Source organism: Ursus americanus, chromosome 17, assembly GCF_024610735.1.
Source record: "Ursus americanus isolate L20-20 chromosome 17, mUrsAme1.1.p, whole genome shotgun sequence".
In the NCBI taxonomy this organism is placed as follows: Eukaryota; Metazoa; Chordata; class Mammalia; order Carnivora; family Ursidae; genus Ursus; species Ursus americanus.
Window position 1 is genome coordinate 11,639,327 of NC_142143.1, and position 16,630 is coordinate 11,655,956.

Genomic DNA, 16,630 nt, shown 5'->3' on the forward strand with positions numbered 1-16,630 from the left:
CCCACTGGTGTGTCTCTGGCCTCCTCTTCTCATCACGCACTTCTCTGTGCTTACGGCTGCACTGCAGCCGAGGTGAGCTCAGGCCCAGGGCAAGGTAGGGGCTTTGTTGAGGCTGAGGGCCCCCTAAGTCCAGGCAGGGCTCAGCTGGAGCAGGAGCAGGCAAGAGAGGGCTGGGCTCTCTGCTCAGCCCCATATTGTCCAGCCTGACTCCTGGCTCCCTCTGGAGAGCTGCTTAGTCCCTCAACTACCTTGACTGTCTCTAGGGCCACTACAGGGTCACCCCGGTTCCTGAAACCATACTCCCTCTTGCGTGGGTCTTCCATTCTTCACTAAGGCCCTGCTCCCTCCCTGTAGGCTCACTGAAAGACCACCTCTGGCTTAGTAAGACCTACTGTTTTTATGTATGGTGGGAAGGGGCTGACATTGACCTTTGCACTGGGACCACTTCCTACAAGTTCTCCTGCTCGTGGTTGCTGGGTCCTGTGCTAGAGCTTGCCCTTGCTTAATGTCTCCAGCATGAGTCTATTTTCCAGCAGGTCTGTAAACAACAGTCAGTAGCCAAAGGGAAAAAACATGAGAACAAAAGGGGCGCCTGGGTGACTCAGTCAGTTGGGCATCTGACTCTTGATTTTGGCTCATGAGATAAAGCCCCATGTCGGGCTCTGTGATCAGCAGAGTCTGATTCTCTCCCTCTCTCTCTCCCTCTGCCCCTCCCCCCACTCGGGCACGTATGTGCGTGCACTCTCTCTCTCTCTCAAATTAATAAATAAAATCTTTTTTTTAAAAAGTGAGAACAGATCCCTACCTCACACGGTAAGAAAATCAACTCCAGATGTAAATATGAAAGGCAAAACTTAATTTAACACTTTTAGGAAAAAAATAGGATAGTATCTCTATGACCTTGGGGCAGGGAAGAATTTCTTTCTTTCCTTCTCTTTTAAAAGATTTATTTATTTATTTGAGAGAGAGAGAGCGTGTGAGGAAGGGCAGGGGGAGAGGAAGAGAGAGAATCTCAAGCAGACCCCTGGCTGAGCTCAGAGCCCGACACAGGGCTCTATCTCACGATCCCAAGATCATGACCCGAGCCGAAATCAAGAGTTAGCTGCACCAACTGAGCCAACCCAGACATCCCAGGGAAGGATTTCTTAAAACATAAAAGGCACAAACCATTCAAGAAAGAAGATTCATCAATTTCACTGCATTAAAATTCATCAAAAGGTACCACTACAGGAGTGGGAAAAAACCCCAAACCAACCCCCCACAAACTAGGTGAAGATATTTTCAACACATAAATTACATAGGATTATTATCTAGAATGTAGAAGGGATTCCTCAAATGCTTAAGGAAAACGCTAACAACCTGACAGAACGATGGACACAAGGCATGGACAGGCATTCCGAGACAATGGCCAGCAAACATCATTAGACAGTGTGGAATGCTCATTAAAACCGTAACTTGACCCTGTTCTGCCTGCCCCCTGGCTGCGGTTAGGGAGCTAGAGGTGGGTTCACTGAAGAGAGTTTCGGCACTGGGCTGGCTGGCCTCCTAGCTGGCCCACACCCCACAGCCTTCCTGGCATGTCCCGCCCACCCTGAGCAGCTGCCAGCCGGCTTTCATGCCACTCCTGCTTTTTGCTGCCCGGACTTAGACTTCCTGGTTTCCTAAGTCATTTCTTGCTTTTACCCCCAAATTTTCATTTGGAAAACCCTTTCAAGCTTGCAGAAAAGTCGCAAGAACGGTACCCTAAATCCTTGCGCGCTGTTGCCCGAGAAACCTCATTGGTGAACGTTTTGTTACTCCTTCTTATTGTGTTACGACCATTAATATTTTTGCTGAGCCATTTGAGGGTAAATCACAGGCAGTTTGACCCTTGGGCTCTAAATGCTTCCTTGACCACACCTTTGCTCTCAGGAAGCAGAAGGCCAGCAGGGACAACAGAATGCAGATCGAAGTCCTTGCGATGCTTTGTCTTCCCGTTCCTTGTGACACCTAGGTGTTCACCGTGGCCTCTCTCCTTAAAGTAGCTTTATCCTTCATCTTACGATAGAGCACAAAATGCCTGCATGTTCATTGAGCACCTGTGGAAGATGCAGAGAAATGACAAGTGATTGCCTCTGGGAAGGGAAACCGAGGGGCTGGGGAACGGGCTCGGGGAGAGATTTTTCAGTTTATATGCTTTTGACTTTTGTAACTTGGACTTTGGATTACTTGGTCAAAAGAAGCCCCCGACATTTTGTAATCGACCTAAGCAAGGTCACTCGGTACTAGGAGGCCAAGACGGGACTCAAACCCAGATCTGCAACCACGAGTCTGAGCTCGTTCCCAGCATCACAAGATCTTACGTAAATCCACCGTTTTAACCTCAATCGATCCACTTGGGCACTGCTGGGACATAAAGGGGGTAGCAGAAATCCAAGGGAAGGTACAGACGCCTGCACTTGCCACACAGAAGTGACATTCTGGGAGGCCTGCTGGGATTTGAGCCGCTTCCAAAGGCAGCAAAATTCTAAGGTTGGAGCATGGCGGCACTTCTCTGGAGACTTCCTGAGCTAGCAGGATGGACACAGTCCCTGAGGCAAAACGATGTGGGTCCCCATAAACTACAGCTGTGACCTTGAAGAGGTCGTCCAGCCCCCCCCCCCCCCAGTTTCAATTCCTTCATCAGCAAGAGGGGGAAGATTATATTCCCTATCGGATGGCTCAGCATTGTTGTTAGTCTAGCAAACTCCCGAAAGGTGAGCTGTCAGATCACAGCCTGCTTTCGGAGTGATGGCAGCAGGTGGCTGGCTCTCTCTGTCCCCAGCAGAACACAATGATGCAATCGGCTCTCGGTGGGGACTCTGCAGTGTGGGGGAGCGTGTGACCTCAGTAGTCCCTTCCCTCTTCCTTTCCTGTACAACAGGTGGGCCGAGCAGGGTGCACTCCCAGCCCTGGCATTCCAGGATTCTGGGCACTTCTGGGCGGAGCCTTCCCACATGAGCTCCGCTTTCATAGCTAACATTGACAGGAGAGGCAGTGGCCTCACAAGGGGACCCCGGGGATTGCCCCAGAGTTGGGCCAGGGCGTCTGGCAGCCATCTCTGTCCCTCCTCGGTCCCCTCCCTGCTTCTCACTGGAAACCGTGCAATCCGGGTCTGCCTCCTCCACGTCTGTCTCAGGAATATTGGTAACTGGAGATTCTTAACACTGACCCAGACTCTAAAAAACACCCCGAGGCAGAAAAATTCCAGGGCAAAGCAGTTTCCCATCCTGGCAGGAAACTACCTGTCTGAGCAGAGGTGGGAGTGCAGTTTGGACCCAGAGACAGGTCCACAGGCTCTCCAACACACGTGGGCCCTGGCCCCGATCCCCTTCCCTCTGGGCCTATCCTACCTCCCCTCCCGGCCACTGGGGAATGGGGCACTTCGGTTGGCCTAAGCCCCCCTCTCTCCTGCTAGGGACCTCAGCCCTCCTCTCTGCACTGCCCCCCTTTCCAGGCCCCGGTCCACCCTCTCCTCCCAAGCTCACACTTTCTGCTCTGAGCAGTGAAGAGCTGTCCTGTCCCTACGGTGTTACTTCTCCTCTCAACTGCCCTGCCAAGTGAGTGCTTCTACGTCCCCATTTCACAGCAGGGAGAACCGAGGCCTAAAGAAATCCAGCCAGGGTCACAGAGCTAGGAAACTGGGGAGCCATGATTCTCGTGCTGCCCAATGGCTGAAGTCTTTGTCCTGTAGTACAGTCCTAGCTCCTTGTCCCGCATGGACCCTTGAGAGCCCCTGTTCCATGTGTGTGTCTGGGTTAGAGGCATGACATCCACGTGTGGCTCCCTTGTCAGTGGCCAGATCCTCAAGAACGGGGACCAGGCATTACTCACCTTCACCTTCCCAGGGCCACGCAAGGACCAGGGGACACTTGGGGGGAAAAGCTAACTGAAGGGACCTTCCAGTGTGATCAGAAGGGACATTCCCGAGGCCATCCTTCACAGGGTCCTTGCCCCACAGCCAAGAGGGGGACAGAAGCCCAGGGTGTGCTCTGGGTGCTGGCTTCCTAGCTCCAGCGGGCTGCACGCCATTATTTATTTCCAGCAACATCTCTGTGAAAACACAAGCGTTCTGCAGTCTTTACAGCAAAGCGGGGCCCTTGCCTTGGCCTCTACCATCCCGCCTCCCTCCTCCCCTCCCGTCTACCTTAATGGCCAGGTAATTAGAAAAAAGATATAAAGCATCTTAAAAATTTCTGATGAAAACATGTGGAAGTCACTCCTGCATCATGGAAAATAAAAGTTTTCCTGGTTTCCTGCTCTCTTCCCTCTCCCCCCCCCCCCCGCCTGGTTTCTGTTTCAAACGTGGATTGTTCAGAGAGGGGTGGGCAGCGGCATGGGCAGTGATGATTGGACGTGAATGGGTAGAGGAGGATATCCTTCTCTTGTGGAGCCCTAACCAAAAATATTACTGGTCTTTGTCCAGAGGACAAAGAGTAGATGTATTAATAGAAACAACATGTTTTATAACTGCACAGAATCAGTTAACAAATATTGCTTAAGCACCAACTGGCATTTTGTACCAGCACTCAGGACCTCACGCTCCAGTTATCTGTGCCTGGAGTCAGGTGGCTCTGGTGTTCCAGTGGCTGCTTGCCATTACTTGGCTGTGTGACCTTGAGGAAGTCACTTAACCTCTCTGAGCATCAGACTCATCGTCTGTAAAAGGTCAAAAGTGATGGTTCGCTCGAATCCACTCTCCGAGTCTTGCTATCAGGATCAAGTGGAATGCGACATGTGTGCACAAGTGTCCTTTGCAAACTCCACAACTCCGCACATGTCTCCTGTGACATATTAGCACTCTGTGCGTGCCACACCTTCCAAACTCATTTTCGCTTGCGTCTCCCATTAACTCCAGTCTTAACTCAGCAGTTCTGCTCTGTTGTTCTGCCCCGTCCCGAGGATATCCCACTCATTTTTAGATCTCTGGGCATTTACTGGTTGGCAAGGGGTCAGACACAGCCGTGCCTCAGAAATTCATTACAGTTAAGGGCAAACCTGCCAAGGTAGAAACCTAGCTCCAACTATCAGGTGCTGTGTGTCCTCGAGCAAGCTACTTCCCCTCTCTGGGCCTTGGTTTCCCCACCTGAGAAAGTGGGATGAGTAATAGGTCTTATCCCATAGGACAGGCCGCAAGGAAGGAATGCATGAATCCACACGAAGAGCTTAGAGCCCTGCCTGTGGGGGGTCTTGATCAGCCCTCCACCTCCTCAGCTCTTTGCTTTGATTACATGGATCAGGAGGGTGAGTACGGAACACCCCGGAGAGCGCAGGGGCCTGGGGAAAAGGCCGAGGGGTAGGAAAGGAAGACATAGAGCTGGAAAGGCAGGGCAAGGGGAGAAAATTCCAGCAGACTGAGTTGTGATCAGGTGTTTAGAGCAGCTCAGATGGGGAAGCAGAGGCTGGGAGCAGTGTATACTGTATCATGTGAAATGAGAGATCAGTCTCTTAAAGATCAGTGAATATTGATTGATTATGTACAAGATCTGGTCCTTGTTACTGAAAGTTTGTAACCTAGGCAGGAAGGCAAAGCAAACACGTGAACAGCTGGGAGGTGGCCGTGTGAGAGAGAAATGGTTTGCTGTGGCCCCATATGCCAGCTCTCAAGGTGGTGCGCGCTTAAATGTCAAAGTGGCAGCCCGGACAATTCCAAGGGAGAAGTCAGAGGTGGGCCAGTCTTCTGTGGGCTCCAGCCACAGCACAGCACATTGGAGGTCCGCGTTGAGCAGAGCCCCCAAGAATGGTCAGAACTCGGCTCCTTGCTTTCTGCGCTGCAAGCCTTACTCTTGGATTCATTTTTGTGTTGACTGAAAGTGACTCTGGGTCTGGGCTCTGGCATGTTTATAAATGTCTTTGTTTTCCCCTCTCATGTAAATGAGTTTTAGCTAGGCGTAGGATTCTAAGTTCCAGATACTTTCCCACGGAATTTAGAAGGGATTGTCCCGTGATCTTTCAGCCCTCTGTGTGACTGATGTGATTTCTGACCCTATCGAAACCTTTCCTTTCCTTTCCTTTCCTTTCCTTCCCTTCCCTTCCCTTCCCTTCCCTTCCCTTCCCCTCCCTTCCCCTCCCTTCCCCTCCCTTCCCCTCCCTTCCCCTCCCTTCCCCTCCCTTCCCCTCCCTTCCCCTCCCTTCCCCTCCCTTCCCTTCCCTTCCCTTCCCTTCCCTTCCCTTCCCTTCCCTTCCCTTCCCTTCCCTTCCCTCTTTCCTCTTTCCCCTTTCCCCTTTCCCCTTTCCCTTTATTTTCTTTTGAAAGAGAGAGAGAGAGAGAGCAGGGGGGGCAGAAGGGAGGGTCTTAAGCAGGCTCCACACCCAGCAGGGAGCCCAATGCACTGCTCGATCTCACGACCCTGAGATCATGACCTGAGCTGAAACCACCAGTCGGACGCTTAACCAACTGAGCCACCGAGGCACCCCAAAACTTGTTTCCTTGTAGGTAACCTGATTTAAACCTCTGAAAGCTGTTAGAACTTTCCCTTAGTGTTCGCAGACTTCATCAGCATGAGCTGTTCTTTGTTCATGGACCATTCAATCTGAAGATTTGTGGGTTTTCTCTAGCCTGGGGAGTTTTTCTCTTATTATTTCTTGGGTTATTTCGTCCTTTGAATTATTTCTGTTCTTTGAGACAGGTGTGGGAGTCTCTGGATCTATCATCCATGTCACAACTTTTTTCATATTTCCCATACCCTCCAAATTCTTTACCCTTCTATGCTCATTATGTTATCCAGCCCATCTTCCCGCTTCCTTTTTCATAACTGCCTGTTTCTCAGGCTTAGTTTGGGTTCTCCAGTAAGAAAAAGCCCGCCAAAAAATATCTGAGTTCAAGTGGCTTATTTGGGGGATGATACCGGAAACTACATGTAGGGGGGTGGGGAGGTGAGATGGGGAAGGGAAGGCAAGCCAAGGAGGGATGCGCCAGTGAGCCCGGCAAGGCCCCATAGAACATGTGTCTCAGAGCTACTCCACCCGAGGTGTGAGGGAGCTGGGGTATTTATACCGACTCCCACTGGTCATTGGCTGAGGGCTGCTCCTAGTAGAGGGGCTGTTAATTCCTCCCCGCACCTCAAGCATGCCACACAAAGAGAACTCTGGAAGCTAAAGAGGAAAAAGCCCTCAGGCAAAGCAATGCAGGCACGGTGAACCAGAATGGGAAAGAGGAGGGGACACAGGCAGGGCAACGACTGTCTCGTTTCATGGGTACATTATTCATCTCATTTTCCTCGGAGGACATTGAGCAATTTCAATGAAACTTTCTTCCATTTCCTTGAATGCTGGTCCCACTTCTGCAGAGCTTGGTGCTTCTCTTTAATGATTTAGCTTTTACTGATTTCAGGTAATTTGTTGTGTGACTGGGCCAATGACAACAAAGAGAAAAAGTGTGGGAGTATGTTCTAGAAGCTGTCTTCTGGGAGTAGGGGGCCTCAGATTGTTCCTAGGTTCTACCAACTGCCTGGGGCTCTGCCCTGTCTCTTGCTTTTCCCACCCAAGTTCTGGACATTGCTCTGGCCTGGGGCCAAGTGCCTGTGCTGCCTGCTGATGGGCAAAGGACAGGGTCCACTGCCCGCCGTTCTAGATGTCTGTTCTCGAACAACCACCCTGATGATGACCTCAAGACCTCATCCTGCTCCTCAAATCCATTGTCCATGACTCGGAACTCCCACTTCCCACAGCCTTCCTCTTTGGCACGTGTTTTGGGCTTTGGTTCCCCTAACAAATCAATTCTCTATGCTCTCTGTCCTTCTGAGATTCCTCAACATCTGGGTGGTTGGCTTTTGGCTCTCAGTTTTTAAGTCCTGTTAAGAGTCTGCTGTTCTTAAATATTTCTTTTCTGTCATTGCTAGAGATTGAGGGTGAAAGTAGCAGTAAAAACCTGTGTACAGTCTACTGTATTGATCCAACCCCCAAGAAGGAGAATTTATCAAACCACTACTGAGTATTAGAAATCAACTCCACCACCACCACCACCCACTCTTGGCATCTTATTAAGAGCCCACAGTAAGGATTCGGATGTCAGACTAATGTTTCCTTTTAATGCGCCACGTTGATAAGCTGCATTGAGACAGTTTGTCCCTTTCAATAATGGCTGTAACTATATCTGTCATCCCACACCCTTATGTAGCCTGAATGCTCTTTCCATGGAATGGTAGGATCTAGGTCTTCTCCATTTGAACCTTCTGTTTTATGGCAGAAATCACTCTCTAGCTTCTGGGGCTGAATTATTAAAATGCTTGGCACTTCCACCTTGCTCTTTGGGGATACTGACACTTGAAACCCAGCCAGCATGCTCTAAGGAAGCCCAGATCAGCCCACATGGAGAGGCCACGTGCAGCTCAGCTGACATCCCAGCTGACAGGTGGCATTAGCTGCCCCACATGTGAGTGAAGCCATATCTAGATGGTTCCAGGCCTTACCTGCCAAGTTGCTCCCAGCTTTTGAATCTTCCCAGCTGAGGTCCCAAACATGGTGGGACAGAGGCAAGGTGTCCCAGCTGTGCCCTGTCCAAATTCCTGACCCACTGAATCCATGAACATTATAAAATGGTTGTTTCACACTTCCAAACTTCAAGTTAGACAACCCAAAATAATTAATGGGACACAACCACGGAAGGCTTAGCGGCATGAGGACCATTCTCATATTGTTACCTTTCTCTGGAATGCCATCGATTTTCTTTTTTACCTGGATAATTCTTCCTCATTCTTCAAGAATTAGCTCAAGCTCCATCTCCGTAAAGCCTCCCTTGACTAGTCTAGCCCATAAGGATCTAATTCCCCCTTGGAGGCTAGCAAACATCATTCCAGTTCTCTAGAGAGAGGTAGCATCGTGTAGTGGAAATGTGGAAATCTAGTTTTGACATCAGAAATATTTGGCAGTCTACTCCCAGCACTACCACTTACCAGCTGTATGATCTTGGGAAAGTTGCTTCATCAACAGCATTGCTGAAAAGATTAAATGAGATGGTGTGTGTTACCCCTCTGGACAATCACAGATCGTCAATGATCAGACAGCCAACAACTACTTCTTGAACACTGTTGTGAATATCTAGTTCTGTGTAACATTCCACCCCAAAAACCCAGTGGCTGGAAATAACATTCACTTATTTAACTCTTGAAACTTCAGTTTAGGCAGGGCTATGCGGGACAGCCCATGTCCACTCCCAGCACATAGGGTGACTCAGCTGGGGTGAGAAGACCCATTTCCAAGATGGCGTACTCACATGGATGTTAAGTTGATGTAGGCTGTTGGGTGGGAAACCTACTAGTTGCTGTACGTGTGGGCCTCTCCTTAGGGCTACTTCGGTTTTCTTCTGACAGGGAAGCTCAGTTTCAAGAGTGAGTGTTCCAAGAGACCCAAAATAGAAACAGATGGTCTCTTGCTAAGACTTGGGCGCAGAAATGAGCACAGTGTGACTTCTGCTGTCTTCTTCTGGTCAAAGCAGTTGCAAAGTCCACCCAACCCAAGGGGGAGGAACATAGACCCCACCTCTCAATAGAAGGAGTATAAAACAGATCGCAGCCTTGTGCAATGTGCCACAAACACCTTCTAGGCATCAGCGACACTTGCAGGCTCCACAATTATAGCACAAGATAGAGACGCTGCCCATTCTCATAGAGCCTATACGCCACAGTACTATTTGTTTTGCTAGATGTGCTTGTATCTTGGGTCTTCAGCTAGTCTGAAAATATCTTCGAGAGCAAGGTTTTATCTCTTTATCCTTCTACCCTTGACACCTGACACACTGACGGGCATGTCGTTAATGAACAGGAAATATTGCTGAATGAAAGTGCAGCGTGTGGAATCGGATCATGAGAAAACAGCACATGGAAACAAGCCAACAGCACATGGAAAGATGCATAGGGAAATGCAAATCAAAACCACAGTGAGATAATATTTCATTAAAAAAGATGCGCAATCACGAGCATTGGTGAAGATGTGGAGAAAGTGGAACCCTCTTCCTTTGCTGGGGTGAACGTAAAATGATACAGCGGGTTTAGCAAGCAGTTTGGCAGTTGTTCAAAAACTAAACGGACAGTTCCCATGTGACTCAGCAATTCCGCTTCTAGGTGTAAACCCAAGAGAAACGAAAACATATGTGCACACAAAAGCTTGTACATCAAGATGCGTGACACCATTATTCACAGCAGCCAAAAAAGTGGAAACAACCCAAATGCCCGTCAACTGATGAATGAATACATAAAATGCGGTCCATCCATACAATGGAATAATATTTTGCCTTAAAAAGCAATGAAATCCTGGGGCGCCTGGGTGGCTCAATTGGTTAAGTGTCTGACTCTTGGACTCAGCTCAGGTGATGATCTCGGGGTGGTGAGATCTAGTCCTGCGTACAGTTCTGTGCTGGGCATGAAACCTGCTTGAGATTCTCTCCCCTTTCACTCTGCCCCTCCCCCCTGCTTGCTTGTGAGTGTGCTCTCTCTCAAAAAAAAAAGGCAACTAAATCCTGATACAGCTGCAACATGGATGAAATGGATGAACCTGGAAGACATTGTTAACTGAATTAAGCCAGACACAAGAGAATACATATATATATATGTATTTAATATATATATAATAAATACATATATATACATTTATATATATTTAATGGTTTTTAATAATATACAAATATAAATATGTTTATATATATTATTTATATATATTCATGTATATTGTTTATATACATAAATTCATATACATAAATAAATATATAATATATTTATATTTGTATATTATTTATATTTACATTTATGTATAAAAATAAATTTATTTATTTATTTTACTCTTCTACTTATATGGAACATATACAGTATTTGTTGTATTCTTCCACTTATCTAGGGTCCATGGAATAGTCAAATGCATAGGTCAGAAAGTAGAACTGTGCTTACCAGGAGCTGGGGGAGGAGGAATAGAGAGTTATCCTTTTAAGAGGGACAGAGTTTCAATATGGGATGATGAGAACATTCTGGAGGTGGGTGGTGGTGATGGTTGCATGAAAGTGGAAAGGTGCTTAACGCCACTGACGTGGACACTGAAAAATGGTTAAAACAGTAAGCCTTCGGCACATTTTACCAAGTAAAAAAGAGTTTTAAAAACTACACAGAAACAAAAGAAGGCATGAGGCAGGGACTGACACCTGCTACAACACGGACGAACTTAAAAACATGATGCCAGGGTCACCTGGGTGGCTCAGTTGGGGAAGGGTCTGCCTTTGGCTCGGGCCGTGATCTCAGGGTCATGGGATCGAGCCCCACATCGGGCTCCCTGCTCAGCGGGGAGCCTGCTTCTCCCTTGGCCTGCTGTTGCCACTGCTTGTGCTCTCTCTCTCTCTCTGACAAATAAATAAGTAAAACTTAAAAACAAAACAAAACTCGATGCTACGTGAAAGATGCCAGGCTCGAAAGATCGCAGAGTATGTAATTCTGAGTCTGTGGAGTGGCCAGAATAGGCAGATCCAGAGAGACAGAGAACAGATCGGTGGTGGAGGGAGACTGCTGATCTGCACGGAGCTTCCTTCTGGGCGAAGAGAACGTTCTGAAGTTAGAATGGGCACCGGCGGCACAGCTCCGCGGTTCCACTAAAACCACTGAATTGTACCCTTTAAAAGGACGAATTTTATGGTACATGAATGATTTCTCAATAAAGCCGCTATTAAAAATTTATAGCCCATCTTGATTTGCTTTACATAACTTGCCACCAAGGAGACCTACTTCAAGGAAGCCAGGAAGACGGGAAGTGAAAGGACATAAGCTGAAAAAGACATCCCCAGACCCATGTCTTCACAACGTATTTTTGAATTATGAAAGCAGTATACGCTAATCAAAACTTATGAATAATACAGAGATATAAGTGACAAACCTTTTAACTCTCACTCCTCAGAGGTGACCACTATTAAAATATTGCGAGCGTCTGGACCCATGGAGGTGTTTTGGTTACAAGGTACCAGCCCTGGGGAAGGCGGGCAGGGATGGGGTTCATCGGAATGGTGTGTTTGCTCAGTTTGGAGATCCCAGGCCTCCCAGTTAGAGGCCGAGCTGCGGTCCCAGGAGAGCACCACTGTCGGAAGAGGCAGCTCTAATCATTTCTCCTCAATCACGGAGGCACCGCACCCCAGAGTCAGGCCTCCCCAGGGAAGATGGACGGCTCGGGAGTGCTCCCTCCAGGCCTGACTTGTGATGGCACAAGCGTGGTTGTCTAGAAGCTTCGCTGTGGCTGAGAACAGCTGGTGCCCTGTTTGGCCAGGCCTGAGTCCTGTGCTCCAGCCGTGGCAATGGGGGGAGGAAGAGAGTCCAACCCAAGCCACCGCGACAGAATGTGGGGAAGAAACAGTTCTCAAAAGGGGATCTGGGTACTAAGAGGGCAGAATGAATATCTCTGGACAAGCAGAAGCAACAAATGTCTCCTACAGTATCCTTCTAGATGACAGACAGGGCTGCAGCTGGAGCTGGGTACATGTATACATATAGACATATAGAATAACTACATCTGGGGGCACCTGGGTGGCACAGCGGTTAAGCGTCTGCCTTTGGCTCAGGGCGTGATCCCGGCATTATGGGATCGAGCCCCACATCAGGCTCCTTCGCTATGAGCCTGCTTCTTCCTCTCCCACTCCCCCTGCTTGTGTTCCCTCTCTCACTGGCTGTCTCTATCTCTGTTGAATAAATAAATAAAATATTAAAAAAAAAAGAATAACTACATCTGTATACATACACAGAAATATATTTTATAATAATACACCATTCTGTAACCCGCCTTGTTTCCCTCAACAATGCACTGAGGACATGCTGATGTACGTCTCGTGACTCAGTTGGACTTTCCTTATCAGTACACAGACATCTACTCCATTCTTTTAAAATACTTCCTTACAGGGGCGCCTGGGTGGCTCAGTCAGTTGGGTGTCCGACTCTTGATTTCAGCTCGTGGCTGTGGTCTCGGGGTCATGGGATTGAGCCTGACATCAGGCTACAGGCTGGGGGGGGAGTGTGCTTGTCCCTTTCCCTCTGCTGCTCCCCCTACTTGTGCTCTCTCTCTCTCTCTCTTAAATAAATAAAAAAAATTTTTAAAAATAAGATAAAATACCCCCTTACTGTCCCATTGTTTAGATATGTCCTGATTTATTTAACCCTCCTATTGGTGGACCCCTAAGTGGCCTCCCAGCGCTCCTGTTCGCAAACACCACTTCGGGGAACAATCTCACTTGTACATCCTAGCAAACACGTGTGCAAATATTTCAGTGGGATGGATTCCTAGGAATGACATTTCTGGGCTAAAAGGCATGTTCCTTTTTTACTATCATAATCTTCCCCAGCTCTTTCGACTATTCCCCTCCTTCCTCCTGCCCTATGGTCCCCCTCGAGAGCTTCCAGATGAGACCAGGCTCCGGGGTATAGGAGGCAGCTTGAGCTGTCAGGAACTCCAGCTCTCTGCTACTGCGGAACAAAGGATCTCAAGACTCACTGACTTGAAACAACTACCATTTTGTTATATCTCGTGGCATTTGGGGTCAGGATTGGGGCAGGGCTTGGCCAGGTGAGTCTTCTGCTTTCCATGGCGTCAACAGTGGTCACGTGGTGGCATTCAGCTGGAGGCTGCGTTGGGCTGGAGAGTGTAGCACGGCTTCACTCCTATGTCTGGCGCCTCAGTGAGGACATCTGGATGGCTGGGCTCAGTTGAGCCCCTTTTCCTCCCCATGTGGCCTCAGGGTCTCTCCATGTGGGCTCCCCAGTAGAGTAGTCAGACTTTCACATGGTGACTCACACTCCACGAGAACGAGGCAGGGCTGCAAGTCCACTCAAGGGCACTGTCATGCTTGCCATGTTCCATTGGTCAAAGCAGTCACGGTCTAAACCAGACTCAAGAGGAGGGGAAGTAAATCCCACTGCTGAATGGCAGGGGCAGCAAGCACCTACAGAGAGGGGGGAATTTATTCCCCCCAGCGCGAATAGTTATTTGTTTTGTTAGTCATAACGTACACTAAGTTACCTTCCTACAAAAGGAAACATTCTAAATTAGGGAACACAGTTGGCCCCAAGGATTTTAGGTGAAATGTTGTAGGTCCCTCTTATGCGCCCCCTTTTACAGAATAAATATTTACAGATTAGAAACAGGCTCAAAGAGGTAAAAGGAGCTGCTCAATGTCAGTTCACTTTGGGGACTTGAAGCTAAGAGAAATGTCTCATTAGCATTATTCATACCCTGGGCCCTAGCACAGGCTCTAATAGCCCATTAATAGATCAGCACCTGACTTTAGAATGAATGAGGGTCGTCCAGCTGGCAGGTGGCAGAGTCAGAACTCGGATCTGGGTCTTGGACCCAGGCCCAGCACTGTTTCCCCTGCAGTCGCCCAGGGAGTGTCCAGAATCACCTGCTGCTCCACCTGCCTGGGATGTTTGTGTGCGTTTTTCAAGGTCATGAGGCCGAGAAATCAGGGCAGTGGGCAAGATGCCTGGGACACAGCTTCAAGGCCAGAGAAGAAGAGATAAGGGACAGGCCACCATCACTGAAGACCATCAAGACTGAGCAGAATTTAAACCTGTCTAAGGGTAGCCAAGAAAGAACCCTCTCCCCTGAGCCCCATCCTGCCCTCACTCCCCGTCATGACTGTGCTTTAAGACCAAAGCTTTTCCATACATCACACCAAGCATTCCTGGAGTGGGCATGTAAATTCTAAGGAGAGGTCCCTCAAGGTCAGAAAACATACAATCAGTTGGAAAGAGGGATTTATGGTTAAAAAAAAATAATAGTCCATTAAACTTCAAAATACCTTGGGTTCTCAATAGGGGCAGGCTTGTGGCTCACGTTTTGTGGAAATGTCACCACACCCGCCATGTTGCAGGGACACCCTATAAACGAGGCTTTTCACCAGACTGGTCAGAACCCGAACCCAATACCAAAACAACAAAAACGCACGATGCCCACTCGAGTTTGAATTTCAGATCAACAACCATTTTTAGTATTCACGTGTCCTTTGCAACATTTAGGATCTATGACTTAATTTATTATTTATTATTTTCATTCTTTTTGAATATGTCTTATATATTGATTCAGATATATTAATACTGAAAAATAATTTGTCGTTTTCCTGGAATTTGAATTTAAATGGGCATCCTGTATTTTATCCGGCGGCCCTACCAAGAACTGGAAAGAGCTGCAAGGTTCTTCTGATTGCTCAAGGTCTGATGATGTCTTCAGTAGAGGCTCTGTATTTCCGGATTCTGGTTTGTTTATTCAAAGAAAGGCCTTCAGCAGGTCCCTCGCACCTAATGCCTGGCACAGAGAGGGAACTTGATAAATATTTACAGAATGATTATCCACCCGCATGTCCTACTGGATGCCAGACCCTGTGACCACAGAAGATCAGAGTGGAGTCAAGGGCTGTAATTAAGAAGCCTGGATGATGGAGCCTATGCTAGCTGGGGTTTGGGTGGGGAGGTCAGGAAGGGCTTCTAGAATGATGTCAGACCTGACATGAGTAGAATGGGAGCCGCAGAAGCCGCTTAAGCTTCTAGAGTAAGGTGAGACCTAATATAAATAGGACGGAAGCAGAAGAAGCTCCAGCAAAGACAGGGAGTCTTGAGAAGGCTCTCTGAGCTGCCCATAACAGGGCTGGCAGGAGCCAGTCAAGCCGGGAGGATGTGGGGAAGGCTATGTCCTCTGCAGGGAGAGGGGAGCAGCAGAGGAACAGAACACAAGCTCACGGAAGGACAATGAAATAATAGCTGAATCCCAATGTAGGGATTGTGATAGTATGTTTTTTCATACGCTCACCCTGCGTAAAATAATCCTAGCTGTTACTATACACACATCTTTAATCTTGTATTCACAGAGAGAGGTTCATGCCTAGTCTGACAACAGCTGCCACCTAGTGGTGATGCTTGTAAGGACACCCTGACGGACGCACCGCCCCCGCCCCGCACGCCTAGTTTTGATTACTTAGTTCTTGCCACCGCGATGATGGTGATGGTGATGGTGATGATGATGGTGATGGTGAGATATCATTTATTGAGATCCTACAGTGGGTAGGATACATTACATATATTAGCTCATTTAATTCTTGCAATAATCTTTCAAGGTAGGTATTTTTGTTCCCATTTAACAAAGAAAACCAAGGCTCAGAGAGGTCTAGTAACTTCTCAAAGTCACACAGCTGGGAAGACAAGGATCCAATTTAAACTCCAATCTTTCTAGCCACGAAGCCCATATATTTGCCACTACACAATGGTGCTAAATCCAGTAATATGCCGCGGTACACGTAGAGTAATAAAAAATACAAAAACAAGATAATCATGACATTTGTGATAGGCAGCCTTCTAAAACAGCTCCCATGACCCCTGCCTCCTGCTATTTAGGCCCTCGATAGTGTCCTCCCCTGACTGTGGGCTACACTTAGTCACTGGGTTCTTACAAATAGAATATGGTAAAACGGATGTGATCTAATTTCTGAGGTGACGTTATAAAAGAGATGCCATTAATGAAATACCACATCACCCTCCTTGGGATGGCTATTATAAAACCAACAACAAAACAGGAAACAACAAGTGTGGGCGAGGATGTGGAGAAATTGGAACCCTTGTGCCCTGCTGGTGAGAACGTAAAATGGTGCAGCCGCTGTGGAAAACAG

At 48.0% G+C, this 16,630-nt stretch overlaps 1 long non-coding RNA gene across 1 annotated transcript; it reads right to left on the reverse strand.

Moving 5' to 3' along the window:
- Positions 1-1,074: 1,074 nt before the first annotated feature.
- Positions 1,075-9,389, reverse strand: LOC123780524 (uncharacterized). The gene is made up of 3 exons (XR_006776442.2): positions 9,233-9,389; positions 8,913-8,954; positions 1,075-2,078 (listed from the first exon to the last, which is right to left on the reverse strand). It is a non-coding gene; the product is annotated as an uncharacterized LOC123780524 (long non-coding RNA).
- Between the last annotated feature and the right edge of the window lie 7,241 nt (positions 9,390-16,630).